Source organism: Penaeus monodon, chromosome 17 (assembly GCF_015228065.2).
Source record: "Penaeus monodon isolate SGIC_2016 chromosome 17, NSTDA_Pmon_1, whole genome shotgun sequence".
NCBI lineage: Eukaryota > Metazoa > Arthropoda > Malacostraca > Decapoda > Penaeidae > Penaeus > Penaeus monodon.
Window position 1 is genome coordinate 2,581,219 of NC_051402.1, and position 7,500 is coordinate 2,588,718.

General features: G+C 37.1%; 1 long non-coding RNA gene across 1 annotated transcript in view; it reads left to right on the forward strand.

Moving 5' to 3' along the window:
• The window catches only part of LOC119583890, an 11,916-nt gene extending 4,874 nt beyond the window's left edge, over positions 1 to 7,042 (forward strand). The window contains exon 3 of the long non-coding RNA XR_005229742.1: positions 6,791 to 7,042. This is a non-coding gene — a long non-coding RNA (uncharacterized LOC119583890). The remainder of the gene's footprint in view (positions 1 to 6,790) is intronic.
• Positions 7,043 to 7,500: the final 458 nt, after the last annotated feature.

The window sequence follows — 7,500 nt, forward strand, 5'->3', positions numbered from 1 at the left end:
ATATATATATATATATTATATATATAAGTATATATATATATATATAATATATATATATATATATATATATATATATATATTATACAACATACATACATTATATATTTTATATATATATATTATTATATATTTATATATATATATTATATTAAAAATATTATTTAAATATTATATAAATTTTTATATATTATATATATATATATATTACTATATATGCAACCACACTTCCCGCTTCTCATGCACATGCTTCTCTTTAATCCTGATAAAAAAAAAGTCGACTAAAGACAACGTTTCACACCAGATACTCACTTCCTTTGTCCAAAATGAAATATATGTGTAAAGAACTTGATAACCATTATTGTCTTGTGGATTACAGGTTGCCGTAAGTTAAGTAGAGATATGTTAGTAGCCCACACACCACACACACAACACAAACACACAATATATATATATATAATATATAATATAATATATATATATATATAATATATATATATAAAGAGAGAGAGAGGAGAGAGAGAGAGAGAGAGAGAGAGAGAGAGAGGAGAGAGAGGAGAGAGAGAGGAGAGAGAGAGAGAGAGAGAGAGAGAGAGAGGAGGGGGGGAGAAATAGAGAGAGAGAGAAGAGAGAGAGAGAGAGAGAGAGAGAGAGAGAGAGAGAGAGAGAAAGGGAGAGACAGATAGATAGAGAGAGAGAGAGCAAGAGACAAAAAGAGAAAGAAAGAAAGACAAATCCTAAAAAAAAAAAAAAAATATAGGTCCCAGCTTACTCATTCGTTTCCTCCACACTAATAACAACACCTTGAAAACACAGCAATTCTATGAACTCATGGTCTTAATATTCTTGATTTTACACCTTCCATAGACTGAGTTTCCTCCTATATAATTAAATTTCTTTCATATATATTTAGATTCTTGTAATTTCTTTTCTTCATTTTCGTTTATTATTCATGTTGTAATGATGATGATTACGATAATGATGATAATACAATAATAATGATAATGATAATGATAATAATAATAATAATATAATAATGATAATAATAATAATAATAATAATATTAATAATAATAATGATAATAATAACGGTAATTATAATTATTATAATTGTTATTATAATGATAATAATAATGATACTACCACTCCTCCGACTACTACTACTATAATAAGAATTATTATTATGATAATGATAATAATTATAATGATAAGAATAATAATAGTAATAATAGCAATAGCAATAGAAAAATAATGATGATGATAATGATTGTTATCATTATTTTATTTTTATTGTCATTATCATTGTCATTTTCATCATCATCATCACCACCACCACCACCACCACCACCATCATCATCATCACCATCATGATCATCATCATCATCACCACCATCATGATGATGATGAGTCATCATCATCATCATCATCACCACCATCATCATCATCAATATTACTATTACTACATTAAACATTAGCATTATTATAACTGCACTTGTCTATAATCACTATCATCATTTCCTTTATTAAATTCCATTGATCAAAGATTATATTCATGTTAATTACTAACCAACTGCTTTTCAACATTAATTTGTCGTTAGTTATTATTACATTCTCCATTTGGTTATATTTCTCTTGCAAAATTTTCCATTTATTGTTGCATCTTACACGTTGCTACTTACTTCGTGTATCATTTTATATCACGTTAACTTTATTCATCATTACACTTTCGCTGTAGTTTCTTTGTTTCAGTCTTTATCCAGGGTTATTTGTTATTTCCCATCTCGTTGATTTTTTTTTTTATAAAGATTTATTTCGCAAGATCATCGAAAATGTATTTTTTTTTTTTTTTGCTTTTCATATATTTTATGCTGTTATTTTTTCATTATCAGTTATTATCTCTTTCGTGCATATTCATTAAGGTCTGGTACAACTGTTAAACCTAATTATATAAAATATTTTTTTTTATATTATTATCAGACCCTCTTTGTAATTATTTTTTTTTCCTGCCTTCATTTCACGACAATTCTCATCACACCTCATTGTAAAACATCTCCACATTCATTTCAGCCTAATTATCATAACACCTTCTGATGAGTTTACCAATTTCTTATAAGTATTATTTCAACCTTTCGACTTTCCAAAACTAACGGGTCTTCGCCACATATTTTTATTTTTATTTTTATTTTTCCAATTTTTTGTTATAACACGGGAGCCGTACCCTCGCCCTCGGTAGGCAAAACACACGGCTTGGAGATTGAATTAAATGTTTTGCGTCTCGTGAGGAATCAACACTAACACGGCAGTTGGTTGTTTTACGTCGAGTCTGGTCGGAAGTTTTAGCACGGTGTTTATATATTTCATTTCTTCTCTCTCTTGTTTTACCTTTTTTTTTTCTCTCTTACTCTCTCTCTTTCTGATTCTGAGGCGATGGTCGGGAAGTTTTCAGAACTATTGTTTGTGTATTTATTTATTTTTGTTGCTGTTGTTGAGTTTGTCGGGATTAATTTTATGTTGTTTTCAAAGGTGTTTATCAGTGTTGCATATTGATTGTTGATTCCTTTAAATCCTAGTCAAAAGAATGTTAAAATTCATGTATAATATAGAGTTCACACACACACATGCACACACACACACACACACACACACACACACACACACACACACACACACACACACACACATATATATATATATATATATATATATATATATATATATATATATATATATATATATATATATATATATATATATATATATAACGTATGTATGTATGTATGCATGTATATGTATAGGTATACTTGCTTGTGTGTGTGTGTGTTCGTTTTTGCCTCGGATTTTTTAATCATCCGAAATTCGATATAACGAAGCGAACCGATATCGAACAGAGATCAGGTGACGATGAAGAAGCCATAATCGGCGCGATAAAGAAGCATTAAGAGTCCTGTGAATTATCTTAATCGGAGAGGAGGGAGGGTGTCATCGGGAGATTTTTGTCGAGTCGAGAATTTTTCGTGATTTTTTTCTCTCTCTACCTATTGCTTTTTGGATTTTCCTTTAGGTGTGGATTGAAGCACATGCGCGTGACGTGTGTGTGTGTGTGTGTGTGTGTGTGTGTGTGTGTGTGTGTGTGTGTGTGTGTGTGTGTGTGTGTGTGTGTGTTTGTGTGTGTGTGTGTGTGTGTGTGTGTATGCGTGTGTTTGTGTGTGTGTGTGTGTGTGTGTGTGTTTGTGTGTGTGTGTGTGTGTGTGTGTGTGTGTGTGTGTGTGTGTGTGTGTGTGTGTGTGTGTTGTGTGTGTGTGTACCTCAGTATACCTGCGTAAGTAAGTGTGTGTGTGTGTGTGTGTGTGCGTGTGTGTGTTGTGTGTGTGTGCCTCAATATACCTGTGTAAGTCAGTGGTCAGTGAGTTTATACATTCACATCACAAATCCACGTACGTATTTTTATACATGTATATCTCCGTACGTAACTCCATACACAAAAGTACCTTGGAATGCGTAATCAACAAACGTGTTTATGCTTCGTCCACCCAAACAAACCGGACTAAGTTAACACAAGAGAAATCATAATAATAATAATAATGATAATAATAACTTAGATCCCGTAAGTGACCTTAGAGAAAACTGAATAATCTGAAAAGCAAAAGGTCATTTAAACTATAACTTTCCTCAAGTGACCTTTATTCCTGACGAATGGCTTGGGTCATTAGGGTCATTTTCGTTCGATCATGTTTAAAAGGGAAAATGAAGCTCGTGTGTTTGGATTACCTTTCAGTGAAGTTAATGTCGGATATATATGTATATATATATATATATATATATATATATATATATATATATATGTTTTTACATTACATCTACCCCTCCCCACCACAACCCCCTGTCATCCCCCTCCCCACCACAATCCCCCCTCCCTTTCTTCCCCACCACAACCCCTTCTCCCCCCCTCCTCCCTCCCCACCACAACCCCCTCTCATCCCCCTCCCCCCCACAACCCCCTCTCATCCCCCTCCCTCCCTCCCCACCACAACCCCCTCTCATCCCCCTCCCTCCCTCCCCACCACAACCCCCTCTCATCCCCCTCCCTCCCTCCCCACCACAATCCCCCCTCCCTCCCCACCACAACCCCCTCTCCCCCCTCCCCCCCTTAAGACAAAGAAGGCGATGGGGGTCTTGGTAGCGGTCGGAGGGGGTGGGGAGGGGAGTGGGGGGGAGGGGGTATGTTTCCTCGCCGGAAGAGCCGACCGAGAGAGATTTCAGTTCGCGCTCGACTTTGATTTTTTTTTCTTTTTTTGTATTTTCTTATTTATTTGTTTTTATATTTCTTCCGAAATTTTGTTGATTTTTGTATTTTCTTATTTATTTGTTTTTTATATTTCTTCCGAAAATTATTTGATTTTTTATTTTCTTATTTATTTCTTTTATATTTCTTCCGATTCTTTTTTTTTTTTTTTTTTTTTTTTATGTGGGTGAAGGGTAATGCGGGGGGGGGGGGGATTTAGAAACGAAGGAGGAGGAGGAATAACGAAAGAGAAGGAAGGAAGGGAGAAAGGGGGGTAAATAGGAAAAGAAGAAGAAGAAGGAAGAAGAATATGATGATGAGGAAGATGAGGAGGAGGAGATGAAGAAGAAGGAAGAGAGAGGATGAGGAAGAAGAGGAGGAGGAGGAGGAGGAAGAAGAAGAAGAAGAAGAAGAAGAAGAAAATAGAAGGAGAAGACAACGAGGAGGAAGAGGAAGAGGAAGAGGAAGATGAAGAGGAAGAGGAAGAAGAAGAAAAGGAGGAGGAGGAGGGGAGGGGGAGAAGGAGGAGGACGATGAGGAGGAGGAGGAAAAAGAAGAATAATAATAATAAGAAGAAGAAGAAGAAAAGGGGGTGAGAGAGGAAACAAGGAAGAGGAAAAAAAGAAGAAGATAAATGGGGATAAAAAAGGAAAGGGATAAACCGAGAAAAAAACAATCAGCAAATGAAAAGAGAACAAACAGGTAAATAAGAATAATAAATAAATAAATAAATAATAACAATAATAAATGAATAAAACAAATTAATACGTATATGTACAGGGTAAATAACACAGCAAAGAAACGAATGAAGAAAAGCAAAACGTGACGAAACAACTTACGTAATAAGGAGAAAAGAAAAAAAACAATAAAAAAAGATATACAGATAAAACAGACATACGTACAAATCCCCAACATGTGTGGACAATATACAACAGACGTCCCTCCTCTCCCTCCCTCCTCCCTCACTCCCTCTCCCTCCCTCCTCCCTCACTCCCTCTTCCTCCCCCCTCCCTCTTCCTCCCTCCCTCCCTCTCCCTCCCTCCTCCCTCACTCTCTCTTCCTCCCTCCCTCTCTCTCCCTTCCTTCCTTTTTCTCTCTCTCTATCACTTCCTCCCTCTCCCTCTCTCCTTCTCCCTTTCTCCCTTCCCCTTCCCTCCCTTTCTCTTCCTCTCTCACCCCCTCTCTCCACCTTTCTCCTTCTCCCTTCCTCTCTTCCCCTTCCCCTTCCCTCCCTCCTTCCCTCGCAGAAAAAGCTGACTAAGAGAGAGAGAAAAAAAAGATAAAAAGAAAACCTTCTCAAAAGAAGAAAAGAAAAGAAAAGAAAATGATAAAGATAAGAAAAAAATAAAATCACACTCTTACAACGAAGAAGAAGAAGAAGAAGAAGAAGAAGAAGAAGAAGAAGAAGAAGAAGAAACAAGAGAGAGGGACACAAAGGGAAAAAATGTATATTTACATATATGTATACATATATATACATATATGTATACATTTTGTATATATATATATATATATATTATATATATATATATATTATAATATATTATATATCATATATATATTATATATATCTATATATATATAATATATATATATATATATATATATATATATACATATATATATATATATATATAAATTAACCATGAAAATTCAACGAAAAATTTAGCCCCCCAAAAATCAGCAAAAAATTCAGCCCCAGAAATTCCCATCCCTCCGAAGCCCCGACGCGAAGATGCGAGATGTTTCAGGAGATCACGTTACTCTAAGGGAGGCTGGGCGAGTCGTCACCCTTGGGCCGAGGGAGGGAGAGGGAGGGGGAGGGGGGGGGGGGAAGGGAGGGGAGAAGGGAAAGGGAGGGGAGGGGGGGGGGAGGGGGAAGGGAAAGGGGAGGGAGAGGGAGGAAGGAGGGAAGAGGGGGGAGCAGGGAAGAGGGAGGAGGAGGGAAAGGGTGGGTGAGGGAGAAGGGAAAGGGTGGGGGAGGGAGGGAAGAGGGAGGGGACGGAAAGGGAGGGGGAGGAGTAAAGGGGAGGGAGGGGAGGGAAGGGGTTGGGGAGGGTATGGGAAGGGGGTTAAAAGGGGTCCGTGGGTGGGGGATGGTGTTATTATCCTTGTTGTTGCTATCATTATTCGCTGTCTGTTACTAGCATCGTTGTTAATGTTATTGTTGTTATTATCATCTTCATCATCTTCATCATCATCACCATCATCACCATCATCGTCATCATCACCATCATCATCATCATCGTCATCATCACCATCATCATCATCATCATCGTCATCATCATTATGATTTTTAATATCATTATTATTATTACTTTCATTCCTAATATTACTATCATTACCACTACTACCACTACTACCACTACTACTATTTTAATGTCTATCTTAATAATATATTAATATCTAACTATCTTACCCGGGTTAATATCTATCTCAACCAACCCTTTCCTTTGTCTTAATGATATCTTAATGTCTATCTTACCCGGGTTAATATCTATCTCCTTTGCAGTCTGCGCGTCATGGCTGGCGGAAGGACATCTCGCTGACAACATGGTGCATGACACAGGGCTGCCAACGTGTCATGCAGTGCTCCACCAGGCGACACACCCGCCCATATCCGCCCCTATGCCTCCTGACATCCGAGGGAAGTGGGTGTCAACAAGGTAGGTTCGGTGGGCGTGGCTTAGTGTCTGTCTGTTCCGTTGATGGGGTTAATGTCTGTCTGTTATGTCAGCGGAGGTTAGTGTCTGTGCATTTCGATGGCGGGGTTAATATTTTTGTAGTGTTGGTGGGGTTAATGTCTGTCTGTTCTGTTGTCTGATATCAATAGATGAGCAAGATAATGTTTTGCTGTCGTTTTTAAAAGATATTTGCATACTCGTAACATTCCTTGGCAAGACAAAGGTGTGTGTGTGTGTGTGTGTGTGTGTGAGAGAGAGAGAGAGAGAGAGAGAGAGAGAGAGAGAGAGAGAGAGAGAGAGAGAGAGAGAGAGAGAGAGAGAGAGAGAGAGAGAGAGAAAGACGGAAAGAAAGAGAGAGAAAGAGAAAGAAAAAGAAAGAGAAAAAAAAATACGTACCCAAAGTCCTCATAATCTATCGTTATAATTACAACGTAAGAGTTCTTTATGACGTCACAAATACCCGTCTTTGGAGGAGAAATTTCACCGAAAAACCACCAACAACGCCACATACATATATAATTATGTCACACGCCGCCTC